This window comes from Haematobia irritans, chromosome 2 (assembly GCF_050003625.1).
Source record: "Haematobia irritans isolate KBUSLIRL chromosome 2, ASM5000362v1, whole genome shotgun sequence".
Classification (NCBI taxonomy): domain Eukaryota; kingdom Metazoa; phylum Arthropoda; class Insecta; order Diptera; family Muscidae; genus Haematobia; species Haematobia irritans.
Window position 1 is genome coordinate 98,451,160 of NC_134398.1, and position 19,684 is coordinate 98,470,843.

General features: G+C 29.5%; 1 long non-coding RNA gene across 1 annotated transcript; it reads left to right on the top strand.

The window, feature by feature from the left end:
- Window positions 1-1,854: 1,854 nt before the first annotated feature.
- On the top strand, window positions 1,855-14,883 carry LOC142223444 (uncharacterized). The gene is made up of 3 exons (XR_012718734.1): window positions 1,855-1,966; window positions 12,312-12,427; window positions 14,800-14,883. It is a non-coding gene; the product is annotated as an uncharacterized LOC142223444 (long non-coding RNA).
- Window positions 14,884-19,684: the final 4,801 nt, after the last annotated feature.

A 19,684-nucleotide genomic window follows, 5' to 3' on the forward strand; every position in this document is an offset into this window, starting at 1 on the left:
AGCTAAAAAGCAAGCTGTTAGAAGCACGTGGATCCAGAAGGACCCACGACCTATTCGGAAAAAACAATGTTCAATCTATACAATGTATGTCTCAATGGATAAATACGAAATAAACTTACCATAAAAAGAAGGGAGACAAAATTTACGAATTAGTGGATAGTATGAGATGAAATCAATTAAAGATGTATCGCGGTAAATGCGATGCCAATTTTCGTTAGATATCCTTTTCTGTTTGTTTTATTTTTTTTTTTCACAATTTTTCTTTTTCTTTGTTTGTTAAAATTTTAAATCGAATTTGACGTAACAAAGATAGCTTTAGAAATCGAATAAAATTTTCTCTGAATGAAGTTTTAATTATTTTAATTTCAAAACGAAAGACTACTTGAACAAAAAAAGTTTTAAATTTAGCAAGTAACAAAAAATCCGGTACTTAGTGTTACATCAAATGTAATGCGACAGACCATGACAGGTTAGCATGTGACAACCATGTGTTGCCTCTAGACTAGATATAAGATTTTCAATATTCTAGATGTAGGTTCCTATTCAATAAAGTAATTAGTATTCATTTGGAATCCAAGCCAAAAAGTACGGTGTTTTATTAGAGATTTCAAATGGAGCTCACTGCAATTGTTGTCAGTGACAACTAATTGTACAATGGTTCCCAGCAAAAAAATTTGGAAGTTCTTCCAAAGGCACAACTTTAAAAGCACTTTCAGAAGATGCACTCCCAATGACTATCCAGGAAGTTATTTTAATTCAATTTTTTATAACTTGGGCTTTTCATACTTTTAATGGGTAACTTTAACTTTTTTTGTTTCAAATAGGTTAAAAACAGAGTAAAAATTCATAAAATGGTACAAATCATTTAAATTTTGTTGAAAAAAATGCTAAATCCAATCTGAAAAAATTGTCAATTTTTGAAAATATTTGAGGTCAAACGTTTCAGACAAGCATTAGAATCCATTAAAAATAATAAAAAATTATAAAAATTATTTATTTGACAAAATATCACAGAATTTTTTAATTTATATCCAAAACATTGAATTCGGATCACACCTAAAGAAGTGATGCAAATTCAGTGCAACGGCTGTTGAAATGGAGGACTTCCGTCCTATGACAAGCCCGTATTAAATTCATCGCTTCTGCGTCAATTTTGCACCACTTCCGGATCCAAAAAGAACATTTTAATTACTTTTTTGGCGACGCTTTTTTTGCTGGGTTGCTACACCAAAAATTCGATCCAACCTCACAACCTGCCTTACATTTCCATTATCACTTGTTTGATTTAGCTTTAAATTTAGTCACTTAAAAAAACTAAAAATGAGCCTAAAAGAGCCAGAAATATTAAAAAGAGCCAAATTTTGAGCCAAAATAAAAAAGAGCTAGAAAAGGCTCAGCTGCTCAACAAAGAGCCAATTTGGCTCTTTAGAGCCAGCAACGGCAACGTTGCTTCCTAGTGCTAGTAAACTAAAATATTTTTCTATGCTGTCTTATTCCTATATATAATAATCATTCTATAATAAAGAAAGTTAGATTTATTAGTTTATAAGAATTTTTACTAAATTTGAGGAGACCCAAGTTTAGTTCAGTTTTAAGAATGCGTTGTTATCAGTGAATAAAACTTTCTCGCTCAGTTGTAAATTTTTACACCCCGAGAGGAAATCAGGATTAGTAAAATTCCATACCTTATTCTATAGAATAACTACAGTTAATTAACTATTTCTAACTGCTCTCTGTTTAGGATTTTTTACTGAAACGAGCCAATTCTATTATTTTAAACGAAAATTTAACTTAATGGAAATAAAATGGCTAAACTAAATTGATGAATATTTTTTCTTTTAATTTCGAAGGCACTTTTTTCTGGATGTACAGACTGCTGATATATTGGAAATTTAGGCGCATCTACATATTAGAAGAAACATGCTGACATGGTTATTATGATAAGGAAGCTAATGGATTACAGTAGGTAAGTAGCACATCTCATATAAGAAAAACGCATATACACTCAAAAAAGTGAACTCTCTATTTCACTAAAGCCAATTTAACATTACAGTGCACTCGCGGTAACATGAACTAATTAAAAGCAAGGAAGTTTACGTTAGCGAAAATGTTCACGTTAGCGAACTTCAGTGAATTTCAGAATAAAACATAGCCGTTTTCGGGAGTTTCAAACGTTCTAGCGTAATAGTCTTTTATTTTTGTTATTGGCAATATTGAAAACTTAATTTAGTTTCATGAAAAAATTAAAACATAAAGAGATCGGAAAAATATCAGTGGGTATGGAATTATAAAGCAATTTAAATTAATAATTAAAATTCCCGAAAAAAGTCAAACTAGATCACTAAAAAATTCTGTAGGTGTATTTGAAATTGTATTTGACATTGTGAATCTGCCTTTAACTTCAAATTTCATGTTTTTCAGCTTTACAGAGTAGTTAGTGAAAGAAAAATCGTGTTCACGTTATGCGATGTTCACGTTACCGCGAGCGCACTGTATTTTAGTTAATGGAATTATTATGTTTGGAGAAAGTTTCCTTTACTCTAATAATTTTTTACGTACGTTAGTTAAATAAACTAAAAACGGGAAAAAATTATACACAATTGAAGCATAAATGTTTACTGAATTCCAATTCTTTCCTTCAAGCTACAAATTTATTTTTCTATAACAAGTGAAAAAAATTAATTATCTCTAATAAATTTTCTTGACTTTTTCGAAAAATATTTACTTATTTTTGTGATATCGGCATGATGTCAGCGTTTGCAATACTGTTTAGTTAAAATTTTCTAAAACTAATCTAAATTTTCTAAAATAACCAAAATTTTTCTTTCTGGTGGGTTCACTGTTTTTTTAGTGTAAGAAAATGTAGCAAAAACGCCTTGTCTTTTTGCTGTGTTATGATGCGAATGTTTCATATAAGAAAAACGCGTAGAAGAAAAACACTGATATAAGAACAATCTGGAAGTCACACAAGACCAAAATACCATTATAAAAATTTTCTTATAAGAAGTTGGTTTTGTGTGTTTATTTTTTGTTTATTTTATAATATTGAAGTTATTCAATATTAGTGGTATCAGAAAAGACTTTAAAACTGAGCACCTTTGAAAAGTACATATTGACGGAATTTTTTTTATTAAGTTTTGTTTATTTTATTCTGTTGTTCAGATTAAATTTTCTTTTTTAACTTTTTTAATAAAATCATTTTAAAACTATAAACCGAAATTTTATTAGTTCTTTCTAAAAGTGATTTTTGTGAAATATATCTTATAAGAAATAAATTTCTTATATAAATATATATGCTTATAAGAAACTTTTTTCTAATATGAAATAATTGTGTTATACACAAAAAAAAAAAAAAAACTAAAAACCACACCCAGAAAAAAGTGTCTTCGAAACTAAAGGAAAAAATGTTCATCAATTTAGTTTAGCCATTTTATTTCCATTCAGTTAAATTTTTGTGTGAAATAATAAAATTTACTTGTTTCAGTAAAAAAATCCTAAACTGAAAGCAGTTAAGAATAGTTCATTAACTAGAATAAGGCATGGCATTTTACTAATACTGTTTTCTTCGCTGGGTATAAGAATTTACTACTGAAAAAGACAATTTTATTCACTGATAACAAAGCATTCGTTAAAAATAAACAAAAACCGAACTAAAACCAAGTTTCCTCAAATTTAGTAAGATTTCTTATAAAATGATAATTCTGACTTCCTTTATTATAGAAAAAGGTTAAAGTGGCAGCCCGATTAAGATTCATGCTCACTTAGACTATTCAGTCCATTGTGATATATTTATTATACACTGGAAAAAACAGTGAACCCTTTTCCATTGCAAAATGAACTAAACTGTAGTAATATTGACCATGATTTAGCCCTTAAGATTTTTTTCAACTTGTCTAGTTTATAATTCTCTTAAATTTTAGTTCATCTATAACATTGTAGTTTAGTTTATTTTTACAACACCATAAGATTTATATACCCCTACCAAGTTAAAAAGTCAGTATTATTTTGGTTTACTTGCTTATTTTGTGGGAAACCCGATAATAAAAACTGGTTAACAGTCTCTTTAAAATGTCGACGACTAAACTATTTTTAAATCAATCATTCCACAGTACAGAGAAATTAAATAATTAAAGGAACAACAAACCGTTTTACTATTATGAAAATTTTCATACATTAAAATTAAACTTTCTTTAAGCAAAAGTACTTTATTATAAAAAACTTATGATGAAAGTTCTTAATTTAATGTTTTTTGTGAATAAAAATTTTGACCACGTGGAACAGAGAGTAGTTAATTTGAACCCGCTGTTTGGACATTTTGACTTATCCTTTTTTATTCATCGTAGCTAATTTTTTCACATATCTTGCTGGACAAAAAATGGAAACAATAATGAAAATTAATAAAAATTAACACCATGTAATGAAATATAATTTTTAGTTCTTCATTTTAGCTTGTAACTTACCATATTTGGGGGTATTTTATCAAATGGTGTAAGGAATTCAACTTTTCTTTGGAAAACGTATCTCATAAAATTTGTACCTGAAACAATTAGAGAAATAATGAAGTATTCTAAATAAACTCATAAAACTGTGTTGTTATCGATTTGAAGGATATAATAAAATAAATAATCTAGTTGAAAGAAAGCCAAAGTTTTAATATAAAACTTACCAATTCTCTATTAAATTGTACGCTGAGGGGAAATATAAAAAGTTCTCCAAATTTATTTGGGTTACTCTGAAATTAAATATTTATTTTATACATTAAATAAAATTATTAAATAGGTTTTCAAAAAATCTAATGAAAAAAATAATAATATCCATACCAAATATTCTTGACAACCCTAGACAGTCATCATTCGTCAAAATGACGACACGTAATTTCATTTTCGATTTAAAATGCATTTTAGTCTACTGGGAAATGGTAAGTTTAAGTTATACTAATTCGACCGTTTTATGAATTTTTGTTTTATACTACTTAAAACCAAATTGAATAAGAAAATAAATTCAAGCTTGTTTCACTTTTTCGCTCACGATGAAAATTATAGCGTCTTGAAATCAGCCGTAGTCAAAATGACGAAGGATGACGTTAATGTACAAAAAATAAGGATGACTGTCCAGGGTTAAAAGAAAGTTAAAGAATGCTTACCAATTCACTATTAAATTACAGGCAAAGGAGGACTAAAAATTTGTCCAAATTTTTAAGGGGTTATTCTGAATTTAAATATTTGTTTTTACATTAAAAATATTACATTGGTTTCCAAAAAATTTGATTAAAGAAATACTAAAATAAGATATTAAAAACCTGTAATTTTGATGATAAAAAGGTCACAAAAACGTAAATATTCTAGTTGAAATAAAGCCAATTTTTAAAAGAAAACTTACCAATTCTTTATTTTTTAAATTTGTTCGAATCCATCTGGAGTTGCTCCGAAATTAAATATGTTTTTTACAACAAAGAAGAACATTAAACTGGTTTCCAAAAAAGTTAATTAACAAATAATAATATACATAAAAAATATTCTTTTTAAAAGAAAATCATATTAAAACAAGTAAGTAAAGTCTAAAGTCGGGCGGGCCGACTATATTATACCCTTCACCACTATGTAGACCAACATTTGTGTTACCATCTCAACTACTTCAGATTTGCTGGGAGCTATATAATGGTTTGCATTTCCAGATACAAATACTTATAATGGAGACAATTTTTTGTACTTCTACAAAATCTCTAGAATTAAACTTGAAATCGGCTAACGCCCTGGAATGAAACACAATGTTAATAAAAACAAGTAAGTAAAGTAGAAAGTCGGGCGGGGCCGACTATATCATACCCTAAACCACCATTACAGAATTAGTAATCATAAGCATTTGTGGGGTAACATATAGGTCTGGGAGATAAACCGCAGTTTCATATTTAAGAAACTTAAGGGGTACATGGCTATGGGTGCTTTGTGTCAATCTGACTGTAGCTCATAGTCAATGTTGCCAGGGAAAATGTTCGGTTTACCCTACAAGGACAAAAAAAGTTCCCTACTTTCCTATACATTCCCAAACAATTTTCTCTACTGTATTTTTCGTTAAATTTAAACAATTTTACAAAACAAAAATAGTTCTAAGTAATTTATTATCTTAAAACATGAATATGCAACGTATATAACTTAGAATATAAATTTGTATTACGACCACGGTTGCCACAGTTGGTAGAATTCTACCCAAATTAGTAATCTTGTTTTTTACATCTTTATAAAAATAAAATTTTGGAAAAAGTTTCTATAAACAAATTTTTGTGAGAAATTTTTCTATAGAAATAAAATTTTGAGACAAAATTCCACAGAAATAAAATTTTGAGAAAAATTTTTTAGAAATAATATTTTGAAAAAAATTTCTATAGAAATACAATTTTGACAAAATGTTCTATAGAAATAAAATGTTGACAAAATTTTCTAAAGGAATAAAGTTTACCACACACTGTTAAAGATCAAGCCTTGTCGGCTTCTAATTTCCCCCTCTAGAGCCACCAAAATGTAAAAATTATTACAAATTGTGTTGAGTGAAAATGTCCTACATTGTGGCCCTAGGTCACAAAAACGTAAATATTCTAGTTGAAATAAAGCCAATTTTTAAAAGAAAACTTACCAATTCTTTATTTTTTAAATTTGTTCGAATCCATCTGGAGTTGCTCCGAAATTAAATATGTTTTTTACAACAAAGAAGAACATTAAACTGGTTTCCAAAAAAGTTAATTAACAAATAATAATATACATAAAAAATATTCTTTTTAAAAGAAAATCATATTAAAACAAGTAAGTAAAGTCTAAAGTCGGGCGGGCCGACTATATTATACCCTTCACCACTATGTAGACCAACATTTGTGTTACCATCTCAACTACTTCAGATTTGCTGGGAGCTATATAATGGTTTGCATTTCCAGATACAAATACTTATAATGGAGACAATTTTTTGTACTTCTACAAAATCTCTAGAATTAAACTTGAAATCGGCTAACGCCCTGGAATGAAACACAATGTTAATAAAAACAAGTAAGTAAAGTAGAAAGTCGGGCGGGGCCGACTATATCATACCCTAAACCACCATTACAGAATTAATAATCATAAGCATTTGTGGGGTAACATATAGGTCTGGGAGATAAACCGCAGTTTCATATTTAAGAAAATTAAGGGGTACATGGCTATGGGTGCTTTGTGTCAATCTGACTGTAGCTCATAGTCAATGTTGCCAGGGAAAATGTTCGGTTTACCCTACAAGGACAAAAAAAGTTCCCTACTTTCCTATACATTCCCAAACAATTTTCCCTACTGTATTTTTCGTTAAATTTAAACAATTTTACAAAACAAAAATAGTTCTAAGTAATTTATTATCTTAAAACATGAATATGCAACGTATATAACTTAGAATATAAATTTGTATTACGACCACGGTTGCCACAGTTGGTAGAATTCTACCCAAATTAGTAATCTTGTTTTTTACATCTTTATAAAAATAAAATTTTGGAAAAAGTTTCTATAAACAAATTTTTGTGAGAAATTTTTCTATAGAAATAAAATTTTGAGACAAAATTCCACAGAAATAAAATTTTGAGAAAAATTTTTAGAAATAATATTTTGAAAAAAATTTCTATAGAAATACAATTTTGACAAAATGTTCTATAGAAATAAAATGTTGACAAAATTTTTAAAGGAATAAAGTTTACCACACACTGTTAAAGATCAAGCCTTGTCGGCTTCTAATTTCCCCCTCTAGAGCCACCAAAATGTAAAAATTATTACAAATTGTGTTGAGTGAAAATGTTCTACATTGTGGCCCTACGTCCCTACAATAGGGAATTTCCTCTACTTCTAGCAACACTGGCTGTGTTGATATTGCGCCTACGGAGTTAGTTTGCCACTAATATTGAGCCCATTATTAAAAAAAGAGAAAATCGTTAAATTAGTGTGGGTAATAAATACAAATTTGTAAAAATCGAGCAATATTCTTATGTAAGAGCTACAAGTACGTATAAGTACGATCGGCTAGTACATCAAAATTTGAAATTTGAGTAACATTGGTTAATAAATAAGACTACTATGGCCAAATTTGGGAAAATCGAGCGATACATATTTATGGAAGCTATATCTAAATCTGAACCAATTTGCATAATAGTTTGCTGGTTTGATTAATACCACAAAAGGTTACCTTGTGCAAGATTTGAGTAAGATCACTTAAGATTAAGGCCTGTATGGTCAAACATAAGGTTATTAGGGGCGAATTTGTCAAAATCGGGTGATACATATATGGGAGCTATATTTACATGTGAACCGATTTCGATGAAATTTTGCACATATAGTTAGTACTATAGAGGACTGGATCTAGCCAAATTTTAGTAAGATCGGTTAATAAATAAGGGTTCAATGCCAAATTTGGGAAAATCGGGCTATACATATATATGGGATCTATATCTAAATCTGAACCGATTTTAATGATTTTTTGCACATATAGTTAGTGCTATAGAAGACTACATTTAGTCAAATTTGGGTAAGATCGGTTGATAAATAAGGGTTTTATAGCCAAATTTATACATATATATGGGAGCTATAGCTAAATCTGATCCGATTTCGATGATTTTTTGCACATATAGTTAGTGCTATAGAAGATTATATTTAGCCAACTTTGAGTAAGATCGGTTGATAAATAAAGGTTTTGTGGCCAAATTTGGGAAAATCGGGCGATACATATATATGAGAGCTATATCTAAATCTGAACCGATTTGGATGAAATTTTGCAGACTTGAAGGGCGATGGAAAAGATTACCTTTTGCCAAATTTGGTGACGATCCGTTTGAAAAAAACGCGCAACGTGACCCCATTTGTCGAAATCGGGCGATACATATATATGGGAGCTATATCTAAATTTGATCCGATTTCTTCCGAATTCAATAGCGTTCGTCCTTGTGCCCAACAAACTCCCTGTACCAAATTTCATCAAAATCGGTTAATAATTGCGACCGGAATCCTGTGAACAACAAATACATGGACAGACGGACGGACGGATGGACACCAAGCGCTAGATCGACTCAGGAGGTGATTCTGAGTCGATCGGTATATATTTTATGGGGTCTAAAATCAATATTTCTGGTAGGCACATTTTTTGGCCGATCAAACTTATTATACCCTGACCACTATGTGGTTTAGGGTATAAAAATATGGGAAATATGAAGCGAGAGAAATTTTGAGGCAATTGTACAAAAGAGCATTTGCGATTTATCAGGCGATACTTACGTATTCGAGATATAGGACAATTTGAGTAACATTTACAATTTTTGCTACTCAGCAGTGACAAGGATATTGGTTAGATCTTAACAAGATATGTGGTCAAGTGTGGGTTGTGATATATTATTTGTTCAAGTCGGGCGACTTGGAGCCTCATTTAAAACTCAACGGTTCTGTGGAAAGTCTGGCATTACAGTGTGTAGGATATGGGGAAATAATCACAGAATTTTGTGTAAAGTGTGGGAATTCATATAGGTTTTTTGGAAAATTTTTACCTTCTATTGTAAATATTAATAATTAAGTAATCTTTCATCGCATTTCGTAATATTTTAGCAGAAAAAGGAAATACCCTTAAACTCTTTAAACTAAGAATCCTAGATGTAAGCAATTTTTATATTACTATGAATACAATAAACAAATTGAAATTGAATTGAATTGAAGTGTGGGAATTTTGGCCATATTTGTATAAACCGGAAAAACGAATATATGGAGGCTTTATCTAATTCTGAACCAAATTAGATCAAACTTGACACACTCAAATATCATATTAAATATATTCTCCGTGGAAACTATGCAGTCAATTGGAGGAAAATCCCATTGAAAATGGGTCTAAAATATGAAATAGTCTACCATATTTTCCCAACTCTGGTGTACATATAACGGGAGCTATATATAATCTGAACCGATTTCGACTAAATTTGACATGCATAGTTATAATAATAATTCTGTTATCTCTGCAAAATTTCACGTAAATGGGAGTTTAACTTTGGCCCCCGTAGTCATTTGAGTATAAATCGGGCGAAAGATATATATGGGAGCTATATCTAAATCTGAACCGATTTCAACCAAATTTGGCACACTTACCGATACTGTTAAACGTACTCCTTGTGCAAAATTTGAACCAAATCACGGCAAAACTCTGGCTTTTGAGACCATATAAGTTCAAATCGGACGAAAGATATATATGGGAGCTATATCTAAATTTGAACCGATTTCAACCAAATTTGGCACACTTATCAATACTATTAAACGTACTCCTTGTGCAAAATTTGAACTAAATCACGGCAAAACTCTGGCTTTTGAGGCCATATAAGTGCAAATCGGACGAAAGATATATATGGGAGCTATATCAAAATCTGATCCGATTTCAATCAAATTTACCAAGCATTGGTAGAATGCCAATTCTACTCTTTATGCAAAATTTCACGTAAATCGGTAGTAAACTCTGGCCTCTGTGGTCATATGAGTCTAAATCGGACGAGAGATATATATGGGAGCTATATCTAAATCTGAACCGATTTGAATCAAATTTACCATGCATTGGTAGAATGACAATTCTACTTTTTATGCAAAATTTCACGAAAATCGGTAGTAACCTTTGGCCTCTGTGGTCATATGAGTCTAAATCGGACGAAAGATATATATGGGAGCTATATCTAAATCTGAACCGATTTAGCTGATATTTTGCAAGTTTTTCGAGACTCATAAAATATTCGGATGTACTGAATTTGAAGAACATCGGTTGATAAATACGCCAATTATGACCAGATCGGGGATAAATATATATGGCAGCTATATCTAAATCTGAACCGATTTTTTCCAAAATCAATAGCGATTGTCTTTGACCTATGCCAAATTTGAGGACGATCGGACTTAAACTGCGACATGTACTTTGCGCACAAAAATACATGAACAGACAGACAGCCAGACGGACATCGCTAAATCGACTCAGAATTTAATTCTAAGACGATCGGTATACTAAACGATGGGTCTCCGACTTTTCCTTCTTGGCGTTACATACAAATGCACAAACTTATTATACCCTGTACCACAGTAGTGGTGAAGGGTATAACTATACGCTGAGATATAACAAAAATTTTCCAAATTCATCTGGAATTGAATATTAATTTTTTACATCGAATAATAAAAAACTCAATACACTTTCAATTTCAACATATTTTCCTAAATATTCTTAATAACTTTTTTCTAAACTACCGAACTTTTTTTGTTTCAAATAGGTTAAAAACAGAGTAAAAATTCATAAAATGGTACAAATCATTTAAATTTTGTTGAAAAAAATGCTAAATCCAATCTGAAAAAATTGTCAATTTTTGAAAATATTTGAGGTCAAACGTTTCAGACAAGCATTAGAATCCATTAAAAATAATAAAAAATTATAAAAATTATTTATTTGACAAAATATCACAGAATTTTTTAATTTATATCCGAAACATTGAATTCGGATCACACCTAAAGAAGTGATGCAAATTCAGTGCAACGGCTGTTGAAATGGAGGACTTCCGTCCTATGACAATCCCGTATTAAATTCATCGCTTCTGCGTCAATTTTGCACCACTTCCGGATCCAAAAAGAACATTTTAATTACTTTTTTGGCGACGCTTTTTTTGCTGGGTTGCTACACCAAAAATTCGATCCAACCTCACAACCTGCCTTACATTTCCATTATCACTTGTTTGATTTAGCCTTAAATTTAGTCACTTAAAAAAAAAACTAAAAATGAGCCTAAAAGAGCCAGAAATATTAAAAAGAGCCAAATTTTGAGCCAAAATAAAAAAGAGCCAGAAAAGGCTCAGCTGCTCAACAAAAAGCCAATTTGGCTCTTTAGAGCCAGCAACGGCAACGTTGCTTCTTAGTGCTAGTAAACTAAAATATTTTTCTATGCTGTCTTATTCCTATATAAATATAATAATCATTCTATAATAAAGAAAGTTAGATTTATTAGTTTATAAGAATTTTTACTAAATTTGAGGAGACCCAAGTTTAGTTCAGTTTTAAGAATGCGTTGTTATCAGTGAATAAAACTTTCTCGCTCAGTTGTAAATTTTTACACCCCGAGAGGAAATCAGGATTAGTAAAATTCCATACCTTATTCTATAGAATAACTACAGTTAATTAACTATTTCTAACTGCTCTCTGTTTAGGATTTTTTACTGAAACGAGCCAATTCTATTATTTTAAACGAAAATTTAACTTAATGGAAATAAAATGGCTAAACTAAATTGATGAATATTTTTTCTTTTAATTTCGAAGGCACTTTTTTCTGGGTGTACAGACTGCTGATATATTGGAAATTTAGGCGCATCTATATATTTGAAGGAACATGCTGACATGGTTATTATGATAAGGAAGCTAATGGATTACAGTAGGTAAGTAGCACATCTCATATAAGAAAAACGCATATACACTCAAAAAAGTGAACTCTCTATTTCACTAAAGCCAATTTAACATTACAGTGCACTCGCGGTAACGTGAACTAATTAAAAGCAAGGAAGTTTACGTTAGCGAAAATGTTCACGTTAGCGAACTTCAGTGAATTTCAGAATAAAACATAGCCGTTTTCGGGAGTTTTAAACGTTCTAGCGTGATAGTCTTTTATTTTTGTTATTGGCAATATTGAAAACTTAATTTAGTTTCATGAAAAAATTAAAACATAAAGAGATCGGAAAAATATCAGTGGGTATTGAATTATAAAGCAATTTAAATTAATAATTAAAATTCCCGAAAAAAGTCAAACTAGATCACTAAAAAATTCTGTAGGTGTATTTGAAATTGTATTTGACATTGTGAATCTGCCTTTAACTTCAAATTTCATGTTTTTCAGCTTTACAGAGTAGTTACTGTAAGAAAAATCTTGTTCACGTTATGCGGTGTTCACGTTACCGCGAGCGCACTGTATTTTAGTTAATGGAATTATTATGTTTGGAGAAAGTTTCCTTTACTCTAATAATTTTTTAAGTACGTTAGTTAAATAAACTAAAAACGGGAAAAATTATACACAATTGAAGCATAAATGTTTACTGAATTCCAATTCTTTCCTTCAAGCTACAAATTTATTTTTCTATAACAAGTGAAAAAAATTAATTATCTCTAATAAATTTTCTTGACTTTTTCGAAAAATATTTACTTATTTTTGTGATATCGGCATGATGTCAGCGTTTGCAATACTGTTTAGTTAAAATTTTCTAAAACTAATCTAAATTTTCTAAAATAACCTAAATTTTTCTTTCTGGTGGGTTCACTGTTTTTTTAGTGTAAGAAAATGTAGCAAAAACGCCTTGTCTTTTTGCTGTGTTATGGTGCGAATGTTTCACATAAGAAAAACGCGTAGAAGAAAAACACTGATATAAGAACAATCTGGAAGTCACACAAGACCAAAATACCATTATAAAAATTTTCTTATAAGAAGTTGGTTTTGTGTGTTTATTTTTTGTTTATTTTATAATATTGAAGTTATTCAATATTAGTGGTATCAGAAAAGACTTTAAAACTGAGCACCTTTGAAAAGTACATATTGACGGAATTTTTTTTATTAAGTTTTGTTTATTTTATTCTGTTGTTCAGATTAAATTTTCTTTTTTAACTTTTTTAATAAAATCATTTTAAAACTATAAACCGAAATTTTATTAGTTCTTTCTAAAAGTGATTTTTGTGAAATATATCTTATAAGAAATAAATTTCTTATATAAATATATATGCTTATAAGAAACTTTTTTCTAATATGAAATAATTGTGTTATACACAAAAAAAAAAAAACTAAAAACCACACCCAGAAAAAAGTGTCTTCGAAACTAAAGGAAAAAATGTTCATCAATTTAGTTTAGCCATTTTATTTCCATTCAGTTAAATTTTTGTGTGAAATAATAAAATTTACTTGTTTCAGTAAAAAAATCCTAAACTGAAAGCAGTTAAGAATAGTTCATTAACTAGAATAAGGCATGGCATTTTACTAATACTGTTTTCTTCGCTGGGTATAAGAATTTACTACTGAAAAAGACAATTTTATTCACTGATAACAAAGCATTCGTTAAAAATAAACAAAAACCGAACTAAAACCAAGTTTCCTCAAATTTAGTAAGATTTCTTATAAAATGATAATTCTGACTTCCTTTATTATAGAAAAAGGTTAAAGTGGCAGCCCGATTAAGATTCATGCTCACTTAGACTATTCAGTCCATTGTGATATATTTATTATACACTGGAAAAAACAGTGAACCCTTTTCCATTGCAAAATGAACTAAACTGTAGTAATATTGACCATGATTTAGCCCTTAAGATTTTTTTCAACTTGTCTAGTTTATAATTCTCTTAAATTTTAGTTCATCTATAACATTGTAGTTTAGTTTATTTTTACAACACCATAAGATTTATATACCCCTACCAAGTTAAAAAGTCAGTATTATTTTGGTTTACTTGCTTATTTTGTGGGAAACCCGATAATAAAAACTGGTTAACAGTCTCTTTAAAATGTCGACGACTAAACTATTTTTAAATCAATCATTCCACAGTACAGAGAAATTAAATAATTAAAGGAACAACAAACCGTTTTACTATTATGAAAATTTTCATACATTAAAATTAAACTTTCTTTAAGCAAAAGTACTTTATTATAAAAACTTATGATGAAAGTTCTTAATTTAATGTTTTTTGTGAATAAAAATTTTGACCACGTGGAACAGAGAGTAGTTAATTTGAACCCGCTGTTTGGACATTTTGACTTATCCTTTTTTATTCATCGTAGGTAATTTTTTCACATATCTTGCTGGAAAAAAATGGAAACAATAATGAAAATTAATAAAAATTAACACCATGTAATGAAATATAATTTTTAGTTCTTCATTTTAGCTAGTAACTTACCATATTTGGGGGTATTTTATCAAATGGTGTAAGGAATTCAACTTTTCTTTGGAAAACGTATCTCATAAAATTTGTACCTGAAACAATTAGAGAAATAATGAAGTATTCTAAATAAACTCATAAAACTGTGTTGTTATCGATTTGAAGGATATAATAAAATAATTATTCTAGTTGAAAAAAAGCCAACGTTTTAATATAAAACTTACCAATTCTCTATTAAATTGTACGCTGAGGGGAAATATAAAAAGTTCTCCAAATTTATTTGGGTTACTCTGAAATTAAATATTTATTGTATACATTAAATAAAATTATTAAATAGGTTTTCAAAAAATCTAATGAAAAAAATAATAATATCCATACCAAATATTCTTGACAACCCTAGACAGTCATCATTCGTCAAAATGACGACACGTAATTTCATTTTCGATTTAAAATTCATTTTAGTCTACTGGGAAATGGTAAGTTTAAGTTATACTAATTCGACCGTTTTATGCATTTTTGTTTTATACTACGTAAAACCAAATTGAATAAGAAAATAAATTCAAGCTTGGTTCACTTTTTCGCTCACGATGAAAATTATAGCGTCTTGAAATCAGCCGTAGTCAAAATGACGAAGGATGACGTTAATGTACAAAAAATAAGGATGACTGTCCAGGGTTAAAAGAAAGTTAAAGAATCCTTACCAATTCACTATTAAATTACAGGCAAAGGAGGACTAAAAATTTGTCCAAATTTTTAAGGGGTTATTCTGAAATTAAATATTTGTTTTTACATTAAAAATATTACATTGGTTTCCAAAAAAATTGATTAAAGAAATACTAAAATAAGATATTAAAAACCTGTAATTTTGATGATAAAAAGGTCACAAAAACGTAAATATTCTAGTTGAAATAAAGCCAATTTTTAAAAGAAAACTTACCAATTCTTTATTTTTTAAATTTGTTCGAATCCATCTGGAGTTGCTCTGAAATTAAATATTTTTTTTACAAGAAAGAAGAACATTAAACTGGTTTCCAAAAAAGTTAATTAACAAATAATAATATACATAAAAAATATTCTTTTTAAAAGAAAGTCATATTAAAACAAGTAAGTAAAGTCTAAAGTCGGGCGGGGCCGACTATATTATACCCTTCACCACTATGTAGACCAACATTTGTGTTACCATCTCAACTACTTCAGATTTGCTGGGAGCTATATAATGGTTTGCATTTCCAGATACAAATACTTATAATGGAGACAATTTTTTGTACTTCTACAAAATCTCTAGAATTAAACTTGAAATCGTCTAACGCCCTGGAATGAAACACAATGTTAATAAAAAAAATATGGGAAATATGAAGCGAGAGAAATTTTGAGGCAATTGTACAAAAGAGCATTTGCGATTTATCAGGCGATACTTATGTATTCGAGATATAGGACAATTTGAGTAACACACAGAAAAAAAAGTGTCTTGTAAATTTAAGGACCATTTTAACTACCACATAGTTCAACAAATTTACTGTAATATAGTTCATTTTTCGTAACCACAACGAAAATTAACGTAGCTAATGGAAAACTCATAAAAATTCAGTAAATGTTTTTTAGTTCACTAACTATGAAATGGGAAAGATTTTTCCTTAAATAAATTTCCAACACAGTAGTTAATGCATCGTTGATTCTATTAAAAAAATACATGGGCAATATAAAAATCTTACTACGAAATGTGGACAATTTACTAAGAAAAAATTTTGTATGGAAAAAAATTTTTTTAGTAAAATTTAACTTAACGACATTACCGATTCGTACGATGGCTACCTACAGATTATTTCCCTTTTTATTATATGTTGGAGTGTTTTTACTCACATTAAAAATTTTAGAAAAAGTAGAATAAAAAGTAGTTAATATAATCCTTGACGGGTGTAATAATTTTTTTGGAGATTCCTCATAGATTTGGTATATATTTTACCTTAACTTATAGATAGAATTCCAACTAATCAATAAATGTGCTACTGGAAAATGTGAGTGCATCATGTGAGGGAGTTTTTAGAGACATTTTGTGTATATCTCGTATGATTGTTTGTGTTTGTTATTGCGTCATTTACGCTGTTGTTGGTTGTTTTGATTCTAGAGACAATGGAATGTTCCTTGTATGTTGTTGGTATTTTTTGTGGTGAGAGTTGTTTTCTTGCAATAGCGAGATCAGAAAGTGATCGTGTGTGTGTGTGGAGTTGTTTTTCTTTACGGCAGGTATGTATCCTTTATGATTATTTGTGTCTGTGAGTTTTATTGTTGCATTCAGTTATGTTGATGCTTTTATGAAGTGCACACGTGGATTTAATTTTGCAAAATTGTACGTCCGGTATTGGTGTTTATTAATGAAAATACATTTATTCGGAACATTTTAGAAACTGAGAAGTGAATGATGTGATGTTAGAGTAATCAAAAACGCTTTTTATTGATAAAAAACAAATAACAGATTAGGGAACTGTATATTTCTGTTAATAGTTTAAAATTAGTGCGGATTTTGAATTGATTTACATAAAAAATATACAACATGAGTGGTAATAGGATGATCTATATTTGTTATACATCTGGATCACAGGTTGGAGATGCAACCATTTTTTTTTAATCTATATTTTTTATGTTACAGCAATTCCTACAGGTGAGTACTAAATTCGAGTTTAGCCACTAAAATTAAAAATAAATCACTAAGAAAAGTATAAAATTATACGTCTTCGATACAAATTTAAATATAACTTGATGGAAAATAGCCCAAACCAAGTTTTTTATAAAGATTATTTTTTTTTATAATGGATATTAAAGAAAACTTATCATGAAAATTGCGATTTTAGCCTCTAAACTCGAATTTAATATACACCTTAAATACTAAATGCTATACTGACAAGTGGAAATTATGTCTAATTTTATAATATTTTTTATTTCAAATATATTCTGAGAATAATTTCAAAAACGTCCCATTAGTCCATGGATATGATTCCAATAATGTACCTACTGGATGAATTTTTCAATGTGGTTAGTTTTTCTATAAACGGTATTTTGTCCGTTTTTAATAAAACCAAAATTTCAATTTATTAAAAATAATTATTTTCACTTGAAGGTAGACAGGTCTTGTAATGGTAATTTTTTTGAATATTCTTACTGTTTAATGCTTATTAAGCTGATATCCTTATTGGATTTAGGAAATACTCTTGAAAACCGTAAGTTAAAAATCAATATGAACAATAGAATTTGATAATATTTTTCTTATATTTTGTATAACCCATAGTTTTGTGTAATATAATAATAATTTTTTGAAATAAAATACTGGTGGTAATAGAAAGTTGACTTGTTTTGTACGAAAAATTTCTTAGTTGTGTACAGGCTTGTTGCACCTTTGATTCCTAAATTTCTCTACTTTTTTGAAAATTATACCGACAAACAGTTTATTTCAAACCAATTTCTTAATAAAGGTTTCCCAAAAAATTGTTAAAAATCTTTGAAAAAAATCTTTGGCGCCAAATCATGGTCATCCTTACTATGGGTTAGTTCATTTTTCCTAAAAAATAGTAAACTTTTTATTCGGTGCATTTACAATTTTTGCTACTCAGCAGTGACAAGGATATTGGTTAGATCTTAACAAGATATGTGGTCAAGTGGGGGTTGTGATATATTATTTGTTCAAGTCGGGCGACTTGGAGCCTCATTTAAAACTCAACCGTTCTGTGGAAAGTCTGGCATTACAGTGTGTAGGATATGACTAAGATATGGGGAAATAATCACAGAATTTTGTGTAAAGTGTGGGAATTTGGGCCATATTTGTATAAACCGGAAAAAATATATGGAGGCTTTATCTAATTCTGAACCAAATTAGATCAAACTTGACACACTCAAATATCATATTAAATATATTCTCCGTGGAGACTATGCAGTCAATTGGAGGAAAATCCCATTGAAAATGGGTCTAAAATATGAAATAGTCTACCATATTTTCCCAACTCTGGTGTACATATAACGGGAGCTATATATAATCTGAACCGATTTCGACTAAATTTGACATGCATAGTTATAATAATAATTCTGTTATCTCTGCAAAATTTCACGTAAATGGGAGTTTAACTTTGGCCCCCGTAGTCATTTGAGTATAAATCGGGCGAAAGATATATATATATATATATATATGGGAGCTATATCTAAATCTGAACCGATTTCAACCAAATTTGGCACACTTACCGATACTGTTAAACGTACTCCTTGTGCAAAATTTGAACCAAATCACGGCAAAACTCTGGCTTTTGAGACCATATAAGTTCAAATCGGACGAAAGATATATATGGGAGCTATATCTAAATTTGAACCGATTTCAACCAAATTTCATTTCATTTCATTTATTTACCAATACAGTAAGCCTTCGTGGCCTTTGGTACACTTATCAATACTATTAAACGTACTCCTTGTGCAAAATTTGAACTAAATCACGGCAAAACTCTGGCTTTTGAGGCCATATAAGTGCAAATCGGACGAAAGATATATATGGGAGCTATATAAAAATCTGAACCGATTTCAATCAAATTTACCAAGCATTGGTAGAATGCCAATTCTACTCTTTATGCAAAATTTCACGTAAATCGGTAGTAAACTCTGGCCTCTGTGGTCATATGAGTCTAAATCGGACGAGAGATATATATGGGAGCTATATCTAAATCTGAACCGATTTGAATCAAATTTACCATGCATTGTGTTTAAGTTAGAGTAAAGATTAATTGGACTTAATAGTGTTCGTTAGAATTTGT